This window comes from Spinacia oleracea, chromosome 2 (assembly GCF_020520425.1).
Source record: "Spinacia oleracea cultivar Varoflay chromosome 2, BTI_SOV_V1, whole genome shotgun sequence".
NCBI lineage: Eukaryota > Viridiplantae > Streptophyta > Magnoliopsida > Caryophyllales > Amaranthaceae > Spinacia > Spinacia oleracea.
Genome location: NC_079488.1, coordinates 69,159,309 through 69,176,485, shown reverse-complemented (window position 1 = coordinate 69,176,485; position 17,177 = coordinate 69,159,309). Strand labels below are relative to the sequence as shown.

General features: G+C 36.2%; 2 long non-coding RNA genes and 3 other non-coding genes across 6 annotated transcripts; 2 read left to right on the top strand and 3 right to left on the bottom strand.

The window, feature by feature from the left end:
• Window positions 1-1,932: 1,932 nt before the first annotated feature.
• Window positions 1,933-15,921, bottom strand: LOC110788264 (uncharacterized). Of its 2 annotated transcripts, XR_008927929.1 has the most exons (6): window positions 15,775-15,921; window positions 12,512-12,609; window positions 12,355-12,416; window positions 8,515-8,708; window positions 8,101-8,287; window positions 1,933-2,349 (listed from the first exon to the last, which is right to left on the bottom strand). It is a non-coding gene; the product is annotated as an uncharacterized lncRNA (long non-coding RNA). The 2 variants fall into 2 exon arrangements; XR_008927928.1 differs by lacking the exon at window positions 1,933-2,349 and having other exon boundaries at window positions 7,729-8,287.
• LOC130467913 (uncharacterized) lies at window positions 6,585-7,618 on the top strand. The gene is made up of 3 exons (XR_008927930.1): window positions 6,585-6,688; window positions 6,789-6,959; window positions 7,062-7,618. It is a non-coding gene; the product is annotated as an uncharacterized lncRNA (long non-coding RNA).
• Window positions 8,784-8,857, top strand: TRNAT-AGU (transfer RNA threonine (anticodon AGU)). Its single transcript has one exon. It is a non-coding gene; the product is annotated as a tRNA-Thr (tRNA).
• On the bottom strand, window positions 14,472-14,559 carry TRNAY-GUA (transfer RNA tyrosine (anticodon GUA)). Its single transcript is given in 2 exon segments — window positions 14,472-14,507; window positions 14,523-14,559. It is a non-coding gene; the product is annotated as a tRNA-Tyr (tRNA).
• Window positions 15,917-15,990, bottom strand: TRNAV-AAC (transfer RNA valine (anticodon AAC)). The gene has a single exon. It is a non-coding gene; the product is annotated as a tRNA-Val (tRNA).
• Between the last annotated feature and the right edge of the window lie 1,187 nt (window positions 15,991-17,177).

Below are 17,177 nucleotides of genomic sequence, written 5' to 3'. Positions count from 1 at the left end.
CTTTTACATGCGGAATTGACACAAAAATCACTCAATTCGGATGAGTAATGAAGAAACTGCCGAAAAACTGCGTACGTATAATTAAATAAACGCAATTTGCAATTAATTAACAATTACGAAAATTAATCACCCCTTTTAATTCTTGCAAATTTGTAATATTTAACCATGTTCATGCAATTTAGATTATGAAAATAATAAGGGGCTCGTGATACCACTGTTAGGTTATGATTCATATGACAGTTCATAAATCATGCGGAAAAACCATAAAGCCAGGAAACATATTATTTACACATAATCATTTAGCATAGTTTAGATGCATACTCTTTGTTGCGTGCCTTCCCTAGCTGCGCCCGAACCGAACAAGAACAAGTCTTTAGGACTCCAAGTGTCGTCCCTCCGTAGATAGTCCACAGCACGTCCGGATCCGCCTTAAGATTGACCAACTAGAATCGCCCTTAAGGTTCTAATATTTTCGGTTAGGTAGGCAAGAATATTGGCTGATTTTTCTGCTTAAAAATCTTAGTTTTGAATACTTAAAAACTTGTGTATAAATAATGACCCCTAGGCCTTTATTTATAGAGTTATGGAAAAGGAATCGCAATCCTAGTAGGATACGAATTAATTGAAATTAGAATCCTACATGAATTCTATTTAATTAATTTATCTAATTAGGAATAGGAATTTAATCACACACTAACTCTTGCAGTTTTAGGAATCACGCATGAGCACAAACTCACACACACACACGACAGCCACAAGGGCTGCCCATGCGCATGCGAGCAGCAGCCCACGCAGCGCGGCCCACGCATCCGTGGCCTTGGTGCGCGCTGGGCTTGTGGCGTGCGTGCTTGCTGGGCGATGGCCCCGGCTTCGTGCTGGGCCTTCGTCCGGCAAGCCTCGTCCGATGCTAATTCGTACGATACGCTTCCGATTAAATTTCCATTTCCGGAATCTATTTCCGATACGAACAATATTTAATATTTTCGATTCCGGAATTAATTTCCGTTTCGAACAAATATTTAATATTTCCGTTTCCGGAATTATTTTCCGATTCCGGTAATATTTCCAATTCTGACAATATTTCCGTTTCCGGCAATATTTCCGATTCTGGTAATATTTCCATTTCCAATAATATTTTCCGATACGTACCATGTTTCCGTTTCCGGCAACATCTACGACTTGGATAATATTCATATTTCCGATACGATCCATATTTCCGTTTCCGGCAATATCATCGTTTCCGGAGTATTCATTTCTTGCCTGTGACGATCTTAGCTCCCACTGAAACCAAGATCCGTCGGTTCCGAATATTCATAGATGGAGTATTTAATGCCATTAAATACTTGATCCGTTTACGTACTATTTGTGTGACCCTACGGGTTCAGTCAAGAGTAAGTTGTGGATTAATATCATTAATTCCACTTGAACTGAAGCGGCCTCTAGCTAGGCATTCAGCTCACTTGATCTCACTGAATTATTAACTTGTTAATTAATACTGAACCGCATTTATTAGACTTAACATAGAATGCATACTTGGACCAAGGGCATTATTTCCTTCACCAATTGGTTAAGCAATAGAATGATTTAGTTAAAGCAATGAAACCAATTAGTTAAGCCTAGAAATCAGCTAGTTAAGTCTTGGAACTAATTAGTAAAGCATTGGAACCAATGGAACCAATTAGTTAAGCAATGAAATCAATTAGTTAAGCAATGTAACTAATTAGTTAAGCGTTCAAATTCAATTAGTTAAGCATTTGAACAATTAGTTAAGCAATGAAACCAATTAATTAAGCATTAAAGGACTATTGAGCCATCAAGTAGAGCTGGCACTTGTAGAGCTGGTCACTTTCCTAACTAAAACAAAAAATTCTTAACTAATGAAAATATAATTTTAACTAAAGTAATTTAATCGTAACTAAAGAAAAAAAATTCTTAACTAATATGAATATATTATTAACTAAATATAATAAAAATATAACTTAAACAAAAATCAACTTAAATGCAAAATAATTGTAAGTAAATTATTTTATTAATATTTTAGCACATTAATATTTTACATAAAATCTAAGTATAGTAAACTACCTAGACATTTATATCTTCCCCTTTTTGGAGCTTTCAACTCAGAAGCTTCAGTTGTTCCTGCTTTGGAACAGTGGTGAGTTCCTCTTATGCTTACAGAGGAACTCAGGACTAGGAACTACATCTTCCCTTGCGTATTTGAAAATCACTCGTTTGTAGAAGTTGTTGCTTGACTTTATTGGCTTTGATGCTCTAGCTTTTATTGCTTCCAACTCAGGAACTCCAGTAGCTATTCCAAGTTCCTATCCTCATAGGAACTCAGTCATTTACCTGTCAATATTCATTAGCAACAGCAATTAGGAAGTTTGCAATGTGTGTGTCATCAACCAAAACCTAGGAACAACAAACAGGTCATCATGCCATGACCTGTAGTTTTTAATACTTTCCTAGAAGTCAATCTACTAGTGAGTGTTGGTTATTTGTTTGAGCATATATGCATCATACTTTTATCAAAAAGCTTCATAACAGCAGCATAAACCCCTTGTTTAAGTGTTGTCCAAGCTTTTTGAAAAAATTAACTATTTAGACCATCAGTCGGTGCCTTGTTAATTTCAATACCTTCAAAACATCATCTATTTCCTGATTAGAAATAGGTTTAAAAAGGTCCTCTGCAGCACCGGCACTAATTGCTTACCTTTCGTTACCATTGAAATACCAACACCAATTACCACCAAGTTATGAAAGTTATGAGCAACAGATCGACCCTAGTAACTTGGTGTAAAAATCACCAAATTCCACTTTTATTTCTCTATCAGCTATAAGTTTATGGCCATTAGAGTCACAAAAAAGGGCAATACTATTTTGAGAGTGCGTCTCTTTCTAGCATTGAAGAAGAAGCCATTCAAAACTTGGATATTAATGTTGATCACTTTATTAATGAAAACCGATCTTGGGATCTTCATGCGTTTTCCTTAATAGTTCCTCATGCAATAGTTCAGCTGTTCAGACGATTAAAGGTATTCCTTTACCTCTATATGACTTACCCGATGAACCTTGTTGGGGTTGTTCAAATAATGGAGATTTTACTGTTAAATCTGCCATCCGGCTTGCTCATAATTTCCCTTCTCCTTCTAAATGGGAGTACTCTTGGATTTGGAAACTAGACATTGCTCCAAAACTCAAAATATTTGTGTGGAAATTACTTCATAACGGACTTCCTATCAGACTCAATTTGGCAAATCGTAATATTAATCCCCAATATGTGTCCCCTATGTGTTACTCAAGTGGAATCGCAAGACCATTTATTTTTGCAGTGTCCAATCACTAAAGAATATTGGGATTAATTCTAGTACAGTTATCCGATGGATGGGAAATCGTGTTCATGACTCGACTATTCTTGATCTTTTCCGCAACCTGCATCATAAGTTCACACTTCCAGCTAAAAAATTTTACTTCTCTTTGGAGTATATGGAAGTCCCGTAATAACCCCTATTTCTTCTACGACTACTTATACCCGAGCTCTAAAAATGTTTACAGAATGGGAAATTCGTACTTGTTTAGATTCTTTGGATAATTGCACTCCTACTACTTATACCCCCCGCGATCCCAAACCTATCAGTGTTTCTTGGGCACCTCCGACCCCTGGTGTTGTTAAAATTAATTTTGACGGTTCTGTTCGTAACAACTCAGGATCAGCCGGGGTTGTAATTAGAGATAGTCATGGTAATAATATCATTAGTCGTACGTACAACCTGGGAAAATCATCTCCGATACTTGCAGAAGCAATTTCTCTCCGCAACAGCCTGTTGCTAGCTATGGATTTTAATCTCCGTCATATTTTCATTGAAGGTGATAACTTATTAATTATTAATCTTTTGCAGGATAAATCAAGTTGTCCATGGAAAATTCGTTTGTTAATGGATGATATAAAGAAAATGATGTCTCACATCGAACATGTTGATTCTCGTCATGTGTATCGGGAAGCCAATCGTGCGGCTGATTATGTTGCCTCCTTAGGTTACCAATTTCAGACACATCAAGATATTGACCCTTACGTAAACAACAAGTTTTCTTATTTTATTTCTTTAGATAAGTTAGGTTACAGTTTTGAGAGAAGACTTTCCTAACTTTCGTGTTATTTTAAAAATAAAGTAAAATAAGAGACTGAAATGGGTCATAAGTCATAACATATCTATCATGTATTAATTTTAATTAGAAGAATATCTATAAGCATTATCGATGATAATTGTCAATAACTGTAATTTAGTTTTCATTCAAAATTAATCTAAACCGTGCATCGCACGAATATTATACTAGTATAGGTCTAAAGTTGTTGGACCTGAACCCATTGAACTCGGGCCTAAAAGCACCCTCTTGGGTAGCTAGAAATTTCTCGAGGGAGGAAATAAAGCATTATTCCTCGCCTTGTAGCAGAAAATCTATGCACCTAGCTTATCTTGAGTATCTCAAATCCTCCCTAATACCATAGGTCCTTTTGGTAGCCGATAATAAATGGTGGAAATGTGAATAAATTTAAGTGTAATTTGACAAGAAAATAGCATCATGATGTTCATGGTGATGACTTTTTTGTCTCAAACATGGTGTTTTTCTTCATAAATTTACATTCACACCTAATATCACTCCCAAAAGGGTAATGGATGGTAATGAAAATTTATAAAGAAAAAGAGATAATTTTGTGTGAACTAGCATTATAATGGGAATATTGAATATTGATTTTCCTTACAAATTTACATACAAATGCATTCTCATTGACACAAAATTTATGGTCAGCTACCAAATGGGTCGTCAATCATTTCCTTCAATCGAGCAAAAACTCTACTATGAAGTTGAAGTTGTTTCAGGCCCCCTCTAATGATTTTGGCTCTGTTTAGCAACACTAGCTGAAATTTAGCTGAAACTGATAAGGCAACTGAAACTGATAAGGTAGTACCTGACACTGATAAGGTAGTACCTGAAACTGATAAGATATTACCTGACACTGATAAGGTAGTACCTGAAACTGATAAGATAGTTGTTTATATTGTCTGTTTGGTAGAACTAGTTTTGTAAGTACCTGAAATTTTTAGTAGTTTAATTGACATTCTATATATTTTGACATCTATAATTATTATTTTTGTAAGAATAATAAAATAAATATACGGATTATGATATTTATTATGTTAGTTGATATTATATGAATAATAACTCCTTTAATATGATGTATTTACTCCGTAAACTTTAAACTTACTTCCCTTTATCCAAAATACAATATACATAGTAGTATACTCTTTTGATTATCGTGAGGGGTATGAATTTAGATCTCATAATACTTCGTATTACCTAGTCAAATTGTTTATGTGAGTTTTCCCTTCTCTCTTACTCAATTTCACCAACAAACAAATCAAATATACCAAAACTCCAAAGGCTGTAAAACACTAAAACCTCTTACGCTTGCCTAACTGCAGGGAGTACTCAACTTTGCTTAAGGTGCTTGTGTCAATGTTCGAAATCCAATTATGTTTTTTTTTTTTAGTTTTGTATTGCGTCAATATATGTCCTAGTTTGTAAACAAATAATTGCAACAATTTACCAGGTTGTAATTAATAGAGGATACTAAGGGTATACTCGTAATTGTACTACTGTACGATATTATTATATATATGAGTCCAAGCACCCGTATTAGGGTAAGCCGTATCATTATATTCACATGGTATCAGAGCTGCTAACTTTATTTTGCGGATGCCCAGCTGTAATAAATAAAGCCTGTTCGCTCCGCCACAGATATGTCCCTCATGATTGCCTACTCAGATGCGGATTGGGCAGGTTGTCCTGATTCTTGTCGTTCCACCACCGGTTATGCTATTTTTCTTGGGGGCAACCTAATTTCCTGGCGCTTGAAGAAGCAACCCACTGTCTCCAAATCTTCCACATATGCAGAGTACCGCGTTGTTGCATACACAGTACAAGATACTCTATGGATTTGTTCCTTGTTAGCTGAGTTGGGAATCGGCATCCGCGCACCCGTAAGGCTCTTTTGTGATAATGTTTCTGCATCCTATCTTGCAGTGAATCCAGTTCAGCATGATCGTAGCAAACATATCAAAATAGATTATCATTTCGTTCGGGAGCGTGTTGCTCATGGTGATTTAGTTGTACGTTATGTCCCTACTGAGTTACATATCGCTGACATTTTTACGAAAGGTTTGTTAGGTCAACGTTTTGAGTTTTTAAGATTCAATCTGCACGTGGTTCCCCCTGCACAGATTGAGGGGGTGCAATAGAGGATACCATACTCGTAATTGTACTACTGTACGATATTATTATATAGATGAGTCCAGGCACCCGTATTAGGGTAAGCCGTATCATTATATTCACAGTAATGAACAATTTTTTATTCTTTTAGTTGCGTCAATGTCCCAATCTGTAATCAAATAATTGCAACAGTTATAGTTTACTATCCAACCCAAAAAACTCCAAAACAACATCTAGATTTATATATAAAAAAAAAAAGATAAGAATCAAAGTAGGTATTTTTTTGTTTCATATTTTTTGTCTTTTTAACAGGAAGAATTTCATGGCGTTGTCAGTGCCAGAAGAAGAAGTTAAGTTTGCCAATGCTATAATAGGTAGAGATACCTCTCTCATTCTTGAAGAATATAACAAACGACAGGTTTATTTTCTTGTGTATTTTATTTTCCTCTCTTAAATAAATTTGTAGTTTAATGATTTCTATTTATTGACTGGGTAATTATTTTGTAATGATTGACTAGGGTGTTGATTATGATTTATGAATATGTAAAAAATATCACCTTGAGTGCAACATATGAAGACGACCCAGACGGCCAATATGTTGTTGGACATAATATGAACTTTTTTTGGGCTCGAGATCAGGTAGTCCAGAAGTAGTTGATTGTTGTAAGCTGATTTTCAACCTATTTACGGTACGTTCCTACAATTTTGCATATTCTTTTTTCTTGTTATTCCGTACTCTTTGGGCAAACACTCATTTTTGTTTTATTGTCTCTCTCTCTCTCTCTGTGCAGACGAAACCTTCAAGTTGGATGAAGTTCTACATTGTGAGCATGTGGAGTGTCTACAATGTGGTTTATCAGTCTATGGCCTAAGTGAACAACAATCTCTGTGATATTTAGTGAAATGAACGAACCCATAATCTAGTACTCCCGTTACCGGAGTTGTATACACTATTTATTTGTCTGTTTGCCCTTAAGTTTTGTTGTTTAAAATTTAAGTATTGGGATACCATGCGATGGAAGAGCATTATTTTTGTCAGCGTTTTCTCCCTTGCATTTGTAACCCTAACCTTCTCTGAATCTCTGATGAGAGCTGGTCATTATGTTTAGTAAGCGGGAGGTCTTGAGTTCGACTCTCAACGAGAGCAATAGCTCTGTTATTACTGATTAGGGGTAGGCCTTTTATTTTTACAATACCAGTGCTGAGAGCCTGAGACTGAGTTAGCTCTCTACTCTAGCCAATGAGGTCCGTCTTTTTAGGCTCAGGTCAATCTGTATAGCTATCGACCAGACTCAATCTAAAGAACCAGCGAGTTCAACTTACGTGATAATCAACTGCAACAAAAGAATAGCATAGGCACACAAAAGCATAAAGTACATAGATGGCAACATCAAATGTAAGTGAGAAAAATATAACAAGAATAAGTAGGTGTCATAGTGTCAAGCTGTAAACCCAAACTCGACAAGAATCATAGTAAAAAATTATCATTCAGGAGAGTAGTAAAGAGCGTAAGTGTTTGGTCAAGGGGGAAATCCAAACTACTAGATGATTAGAAAAATGTCCCAAGTCTATCGCATTGCTGTGAAAAAGTGTAGATTGTACGGTTTAAACCTTGGCCAAGTTCAGCATTCATAAATATAGGAGTATTAAACTATTAATGGAGGCTATATGCACATTTCCGACTTGCCGCTGCTCTACTGATAACAGATGCATGATCAGACCCAACACTACACCCAAAGCAGCAGGTGCATAATTGAAAGTGTCCCATTTGATAGGGTAGTAACTGCGCAGGTATAACAAATCCATGCAAATGCAATTAAGCAAACTAACCTGCTTGCTCTCCCAAGATAAAATGGCCCGGGTTTGAAGTTTTCCTCCGCCATAACCATTCTCTTACAAAGATGGAACTGCATAGCCACCAACCCACCCGACTGTGCAAATTGATGTTATGCTTGGGGTGCACTTTTCTCCAAACGGATGAAAATGGGACTCCTCCATCTCTAGATAATACGTATACCTGATGATCAAGAAAATATGCAAAATTTATACAATGTACTTGGTGAAACTCTGAAGAAAATGGACGGAAATTGTGGAGAGGGCATGAGAAAAGAAGGGGGCTAACGCAGCCTATCTCGTACTATTGAAAGATAACTTCACTAAGAATACTAACAGAAAAAAGAAAAGTCTTCTTTTAAATTTCAGCATTTTCATGAATGTGTCTCAAGTAGGGATTGTTTTACTTACAACTCTGGCTGCACTTTAGTAGTTTAGTGATAGAAAGCCCGGCAAAGAAAATTGATCCCCAAATGACGATAAGCAAAATAATTGCTCCAGTACCATTCTCATATCTTCCATAAAATGCATCATAAAGTATCTGATCAGGCACAAATGCTAGCTCCAGCAGTGTCATTGCTCGGATCATTGAGGTAGCTCAAGTCCTGAATGACAAAGGTTACATACAATCTGTAGAAATATATGATTTAAACACAAATATAAAACTATGAACCAAAACTGCTCTCGTAGCTCAGTTGGTTAGAGCACCCGTTTAGTAAGCGGGAGGTCTTGAGTTCGACTCTCAACGAGAGCATTGTATTTTATTTTTTGACTTTTTCAGCGAATAAACACATAGCAGAACAAAGGTGCATCAGAAATCAGCAACAATGTCAGAGTACAGGTCCACCTTTCAGGGAGCCAAAATCATACACAAATTTTAATGTTACAATCCACAACAACACGCCTAAAGCACATTGACTACTTCAGTCTCCTTTTGGTAGGGTGTAAAACGTTTTCATGGAAAACGATTTTCTCCTTTCCAATCATTTTACGTTATTTGGTTGGGCAAGGGATGTAAAACAATTTTCCATAACTCGCTCAAAGGTGGAAAAACTTTTTCCATTTGAAAGGGAGGGAAGTCCCCTTTCCTTCTTTCCTCCTTACCTCCCTCTCCTTTTTCCCTTCATTTTACATTTGGAAAACTAGTTTGGAATTGCGTTTTCCCTTGAAAAATGTTTTTCATGAAAAATCATTTACAATGAAAACGTTTTACACCAAACCAAACGGAGCCTTAGTGTGAGAAATTATAACTCAATTTTTTTTGCTTCAAAATGGTTAGTGAACTCTTATAAGTCATAAGACGTCCATGTGGTCAGACGGCACACATACCATCCCCCACAAGTAAGAAATAAGCAAGATACAAAGTTGGGAACAGCTTGGGGATTCTAATACAAAGTTTTTCCATGCTTGCACTAAGGAGAGGCAATGCAATAATGCATTCGTTTACTTGTCAAGGATAATGGCTCCAGAATTCAACAACATAATCAGATAAAGAATGAAGTGGTTTCTGCAGGTGACTCGTTGCCTATGGTAGATAGAAATATTATTAACACTGGTCCTGTTGTTGGTGTTCATGAGCAATTCCAGTTGTGTAGAGATATCTCTACTCAAGAGATAAAAGATACTTTGTTCAGTATGGATCACCTCAAAGCACAAGGAATAGATGGATTTAATGTTCACTTCTACAAGTCTGCTTGGAGTGTCATTGGACAGCGTTATTGGAGCAACTCAAGACTTCTTTAAGTACTGTAAAATGCCTGTCCAGGTAAACTGTACTTATGTTTCCCTAATTCCTAAAGTCTCAAATGCTATTTCTATGAAGCAATATAGGCCCATTTCCTGTTGCTAGGTACTTTACAAAATAATCTCTAAAGTCCTAGCCAATCTACTTTTGTTAAGGGCAGAGTTAGTTTTGATAATATTGTACTTAGTCATGAGCTAGTCAAGGGGTATAACAGAAAGAACATCTCCCCTAGATGTATGATTAAGATAGACTTGCAAAAAGCCTATGATTCTGTAGAATGGCCATGCATTGAGTACCTTATGTTATACTAAGTTCGTTAACTGGGTCATGGAACGCCTGAGAACGGTTTCTTATACTTTCAATGTAAATGGTGATCTCACTGAACCTTTTCTTGCTAAGAAAGGGTTGAGGCAAGGAGATCCAATTTCCCCCTATCTCTTTGTTCTAAAGGTGCTTAAATCTAATGGAAAACAATCAGAACTTCTCTTTTCATCCAAGATGCAAAAAGTTAAATTTGACTCATGTGTGTTTCGCGGACGACCTTCTATTATTCTCGAGAGGTGACTTGAAATCAGCTTTATGATGCCTTTATGAGTTTCTCCTCTGCTTCTGCTTTGAAAGAGAATTTTGAACAAGACTTCCATCTTTTATGGTGGAGTTCCCTGTGAGGTCATAGATGCGATTATTGAGAAATTTCAGTTTTCAGTGGGTGTTCTCCCCTTCAAGTACCTGGGCATCCCTCTTACTTCAAGGGAACCGTCTTTTATCCAGTGTCAACCTCTTATAAAGAAGATCCTAGATCGAATTGAAGGGTGGGCGTCAAAATTATTATCGTATGCAGGAAGACTCCATCTCATTAAGTCTGTGCCTTTTAGCATTCAAGCATTCAGACTTACTGGTGTCTAATTTTTGTGCTTCCAAAGAAAGTCCTTAAATTGAAGCTGCTTGCAGGACTTTTCTATGGACCGGACACACTGGTACGTCAAAGCGAATTTTAGTTTCCTGGGAATATTTGTGCTTACCTAAAAAAGCAGGCGGCTGGAATCTTACATGTATTGTTACTTGGAATCAAGCTGCTATTTGTAAGTTGTTGTAGGCTCTTGCTCAGAAACAGGATAAAATGTGGATAAAATGGGTGCACACTTACTATATCAAGAATAGGGACTTATATGTTCTTTAAGTTCCTAATCAGGCTTCTTGGGTCGTTAAAAAAATCATTGGTGCTCCTGTGTATTTGAGTAATTTGGATCTGAACGGTCGTGAGTTCATTTTAAGCAATCAATTCTCTATCAGGAAGCTTTATTGTGCTCTTAGAGGTTGCTCAGAGAGAGTAAACCGGAGGAAATTGATTTGTAATAACCCGGCCCCCCCTAAATGTCTTTTCATTGGTTGGCTCGCTATTTTGAATAGGCTAGCTGCATGTGACAGGTTGGATAAGTTTGGAGTCCAATGCAGCCCTGTTTGTGCCCTTTGTATGTAAGAAGATGAAAGTGTCAATCATTTGTTTTTCATTTGTTCCTATTCTGCTGAAATTTGGAACAAGGCCTTCTGTTGGTTGAGAATTAATAGAAGTGCTGAGAACTGGAGCAAGGAATTGGTTTATGCCTCTGCTTTTAAGGGGAAGACTGCTCTACACAGGTATATCGAATGGTTTTTATGGTTGTAGTTTATAGCATTTGGGCAGAGAGAAATCAAAGATTGTTTAGAAGGTGTGCCAAGTCTAATGAGGAAGTATTTAGACAAATTCAGTTTATTACTTTCTGTAAATGGTTTTCTTTGAGTAATCTCCATAGATTTGTTGAATGTCTGTAATGGCTTGTGGCCTTAGGTTGTCTTCAGTACCATGTGTTGGGTTCTGAATAGACACCTGTTTTGTTTTCTTGTAGCTGATTAGCTTGTAATCATATTATTTTGGTTAATGAAATCTCTATTTACCAAAAAATAAGCAAGATACTGCAAACTAAGGATTTATAAGCTAACCAGGATAAATCCTAAGCCCTATCAACTGAGATAAGGTCACCTCTTTGCAACTCTACAGCTCCAGCATACTAAGATTTTCATGACCTGGATTCCTTTACAGAGTGAACTCTAGAACTGCAGATTGTTAGTGAGGACCCTACCCATTGTGTAAGTGTGTATCTGTAGTAACTGATAACAGTAGCAAGTGCTGGATATTGAAACTATCAACATTCTCATAGCTCGATTACAAACTTACAACACCCATTGTTGTAAGCGGAATATCTTGAGTTTCACTCTCAATAAGAACAGTGACTTATAATTATTAACTTCCTCCAAGAAGTACATAAACTTTCAAAATCAAAATTATCACAAGGCAGTTATTCACAGCTTCATTAAATACTTCACAAATGTTTCCATTTATCTTTTTACTCAAAAAAACAGTGCCATACATATAAATTTAGAAGCTATTCGTGCAATTTATGAAGAACATTAAATTGTCACTGCATGACCCAAAAAGAAGCTATAGGGTGATAGATTGGTGTGATTACCAGCTAACTTTGGAATACAAAACGGCAAGCACCTTTGTATCATCAACTCTCTGAAATCAGTCCTAGTAAGTAGAAGCAAAAAAGCAAGCCAGAGTGATAAAGTGGAGAAAGTAAAATAATGAATAACTTTGGCATGAGAGACTTTAGAGAGGATCACCTGAAATTCCAACCAAAATTCTTGAAGAGTGATGATATATCAAAAATATCACTTTGTACATGGTGGCTTTAATTTCAAGCGCATAATAGTTCTGCCGCCTAACCGAAAAAAAGAATCTCAATTAAATCGGGTATACAATTTTAATGTTTCTCATTTATCAACAACTGATCTGGTTAATTGCGAACTAGACAGTAAACCTCACCTCTACACAATGGTCCAGACACCACAGTTGTTAACATAAAAATGAAACATACTGAAATATAAACCACAAAGAAAGTATGCATAGAATGAATCAGTTCAATCCTATTTAATTTACATTACAGCTAATGAAGTCAATAATTTAAGGCCCCGTTAGGTATCATTTTTTTGTTTCTAGTTTTCTGTTTTTAACAAAACTAAAAACCAAAATATGAAAACCACAAAAAATAGTTTGCAGTTTTTTGTTGTTAGTTTTCAAAAACAACATGATTACTATAAGTATGACTATTTTTTAGTTCATGATTCAATCTAAATCATACGAAGTATGACTTTTATAACAAAAAATCCAAAAACTGGAAATTGACAATGATAAGGTATTTGCATGTGTTGAAACTATTTAAACGATGCTCATTAGTTACACCAAAAACCAAGGTAGAGTACCAGAGTGGTAAGAGAAGAGAAAAAAAATTCGACGAACAAGATTCTGTAATGGACCACTACAGGTAAGTGAAACTATCTTAATGGAAATCAATCCATATAAGAGTCCATAATTGGCATTTCAAAACAGAAACAAGAAATTAATAAGTTGAAATTAATCCATCACTTGGTACTGAACCAGAGACCTTCAAAATCGCATGCTGATCTGATAACCACCGATACAACTGAACCTTTAGGAAAGAAATAATCATTCACCAGTTCTGAAATACAGTATGGTTAAGGGGAACTGCATATCTTGATTTATCTTGTTCTTAAAACTCCCATTGCACATTTTCACTCCTTACCAACTTGACAAGGAACAACCATTTTGATGGTGGTATCAGTGAGTGGCATAAATTATTTAGTTTATTCTTACAGTTATCAGAGAGATGTACAAAGAGTATCCATTGAAGGGACTCCAAAAAATTTCTTAATGTCAAAAGGGAAAGAATGCAAAAACCAATAACCAAGTAGAGTAACTTGGCAAGAGGGCAATAAGATCATCATGCTACTCAAATTAACAAATAAAATGAAGTAATTGATTATCCATTAATGTTAAAATCTACTACGTATAAAACAAGCACATCTAGCTGACAGATAAAAACCTCAGAGCTGCAAAATGATAAGAATTACACATTTGCAACTATACTTGCATTATATGATCGACAAAAGAGGGGAGGGGGGACGAGAAGACTGAATTGGATCCCAGTTCATTAGTTAGATCTCAACACAGAAAACAGATCAAGAGACAAGCCACAAACTTAATGCTTATCATATATTAAATCACAAGCTTGGCAGAATGAACATAAAGATTAACAACAGGAGTCAAGTCTTGGCTCTGTTTTGGTATCGAAATAATTATGTAACTACATTAATTCCAATTTAAATCCAGAGATGAACAAATGATAGAGTATCAATCAAAAATCAATGGTAGAATACAAAATCTCATAGACAGTAATGCATTTCAGAATCATAGCCAGAGACTATCTTGTTCTGTGTTAGAAGAATTATGTTGGAATCATCAAACAAGCATGCCTGGGAATAAAGGATTTGAACCGGCCAGCGACCTAAGTATAATTTGTTTGACCAGCTACAGTCCTCCTCTCTACCAACTGACCTAAGGTCGGTTCTTGCATTCTAGATGAAATCTATAACATTCCAACATAATTTCATTTGGCTGGGTCATATTATGACAATCTTCTCAGCTATAAACAATAAGTGATGACACTTGACATCACAATGTCAATAATAATGTAATGAAAAAAGGAAATAAGGCAAACGAACGTCCGACCTGCCGGATTTGAACCAGCGACCTAAGGATCATTGGTTTGACCAACTACAGTCCTCCGCTCTACCAACTGAGCTAAGGTCGGATATTGTACCCTAACAGATAGTCTACTGCATTTCAACTTATTTTTATTTGGTTGGGTGATAAACTCATAATATTCCAGTGCTGCTTCATAGTGGTCAATACCCATTGGCATGTTAGTTGTTACAACAATTGACAAAGATCTACAGTGCAGAATTCGAACAATTGAACTAGGATTATCTATTTGAAGTTTGAAACAATTGAACTAGGATAACCCCCCTCTCACAAACTGAGCTAAGTTCAATTTATGTACCCTTATTGCTGAAAATCCATTACTTACTATTGTTGCCAGCATACATCCATTTGGCTAGGAGAGAAAAATCCATAGTTGGTTTAGAGCTCTCGGTAATAAATAAGGGTAAAAGTTGATTTTGCCGGATTAGGAAACAATCATGCCCAGATACGGCAAAAAAACGCACACAACTAAGTAACTAACATCAAATTAGCCAGTTCGAATCACCTACCTAAGAATGATCTGTTTGACCTCAAATTATCCTCCAATCTGATGAATCAGCTGACCTAAGGTTAGTTCTTGTGCCCCGGCTGTAGATAATAGCATACCAACATATGCTAATTTTTCCGGGGCATAATATTCTAGTGTTGCTTTCCAATGCCATTCTAATAAAATTGTTTGCAAAAGAGTTTCTATTTCAGTTTTTAAAGAACTACTCCGTATCATTCTTCACTTTGTAACTATGATTCGAACAAAATATGCCCACGAGATGAGAGCAGATCATTTCGACGTCGAAATAATGAGGAGGGGTATACAGCATCAAATTTAGTCAGTAAAAAGGCCCAATATGAGTTGGGATTCACAACTAATTGCGCAAATTCCACTCTTTGATGCATGTTTCACCTTCTTCAATTCATCATTCCTCTCTATGCCACGACCCTCCAGTAATCTACTAGGCAAATATATTGGTTAATTTCGAACAGCGACGAAAATATAATTCATGTATTATTTCGAACAAACAGAAATTTGGGTTAATTTCAGCTAAACTTCAGGGATTAAATAAATTTCTCATTTACATGTTCTCAAATCAATTAAATAAGAAAAATAAATGATCAAACAGAAAATGCAATGAATATAAACAACAGAATTCAGAAATTCGCGAAAGTAAGCTGAAAATTAGGGTTAGAATCAAAATTCTCCAACTTAACATTTTGCACGTCTTCTCCACAACCACACAACAATAATAACATTGATAGAGAGACTTACAGTTGAATTTGAAGCAGTGGCGAAGAATTTTGATTCGAAGAGCTTCTCCTTCTCTCTCTGTCTCTGAAAATCACCATAGCAGAATAAAATGGAGGGAGTACTTTCCTAAAACCACAAAATGGAAGTTTTGCAAAATTAAAAATGGCTTCGCCCAGGCTCGAACTGGGGACCTTCAGTGTGTTAGACTGACGTGATAACCAACTACACCACGAAACCTTTGTGCTATAAATTTTCACTATTTAATTTTGTGAAACTTAACACCTACTCTACAGTGTATTGCATTGTGATACCACTTATGAAAAAAATATTAACTTTTACCATCTTTAATTTCCACAATTATTTTACCATTTTCATCCATTTTTCCGTTATTATGAGGCCCACGTACTGGCTTTTATCTTTATTTTCCTCCTTTTTTTTTTTCTACTTTTCCACATTTTCTTCCCATTCTCTTTCCTTCTTAAATTTGGTTGCATCAATCCAAGATTTTTAATCAAAACCAAAAATAAATTAGGGCTATTATTGAATTTGCAATTTATCCTCTAAAAGGGTATTGATTATGTTTTTTTAGTTCTCCAACTATGATTTATGTAATTATTGCTAAGATAATTGCTAATAGGCTAAGATGTTCTCTCCCTAGTAAAATTTCGCCGAACCAAAATAGTTTTCTTCCGGGGAAAGGTACAGAAACCAATGTCATTATTGCAAATGAGATAATTCATTCGATGAAAGGTAGGAAGGAAAAAAGGGGTTGGTTCGTGCTTAAATTGGACTTAGAAAAGGCCTACGACAAGTTAGAGTGGGGTTTCATTAAAAATTCCCTTCTTTACTATGGCTTAGATTGTGCTTCGGTTGAGATGATTATGAGATGTGTTCAACTGTTTCCTCTTCTGTTTTGGTCAACGGTATTCCTGCGGACTCTTTTTCCCCTACTGGGGGAATTAGACAAGGGAACCCTCTCTCCCCCTACCTCTTTATCATCTGTATAGAGATCCTCTCTATGCTTATTCATGACGCAACATATAGAGGTGCTTGGAATCCTTTCGCAATGGGGAGGAAGGAGGTTCCTTCCCACCTCCTCTTTGCGGATGATATCCTCTTGTTCGGTGAGACTTCCCAGGAGAATATTTGGGTCCTCAAAGAGGTGTTTGATCAATTTTGTCAAATTTCGGGCCAATCTATTAGTGAGGAAAAAAAGTAGAGTCCTTTTCTCCAAAAATACTTCCCTAGATGACAGGATCCTGTTTTGTGATTCCATGAATATTAAAGAATCTGATGATATAAACCCCTAACTAGGTTTTCCCCTCTCAAGTTCGAGACCTTCCAAGAACAAGGTGTTGTTCATTACCCAAAAAATCATGAATAAGTTGGCCTTGTGGAAGTCAAAGTTTTTATCTAGAGCGGGT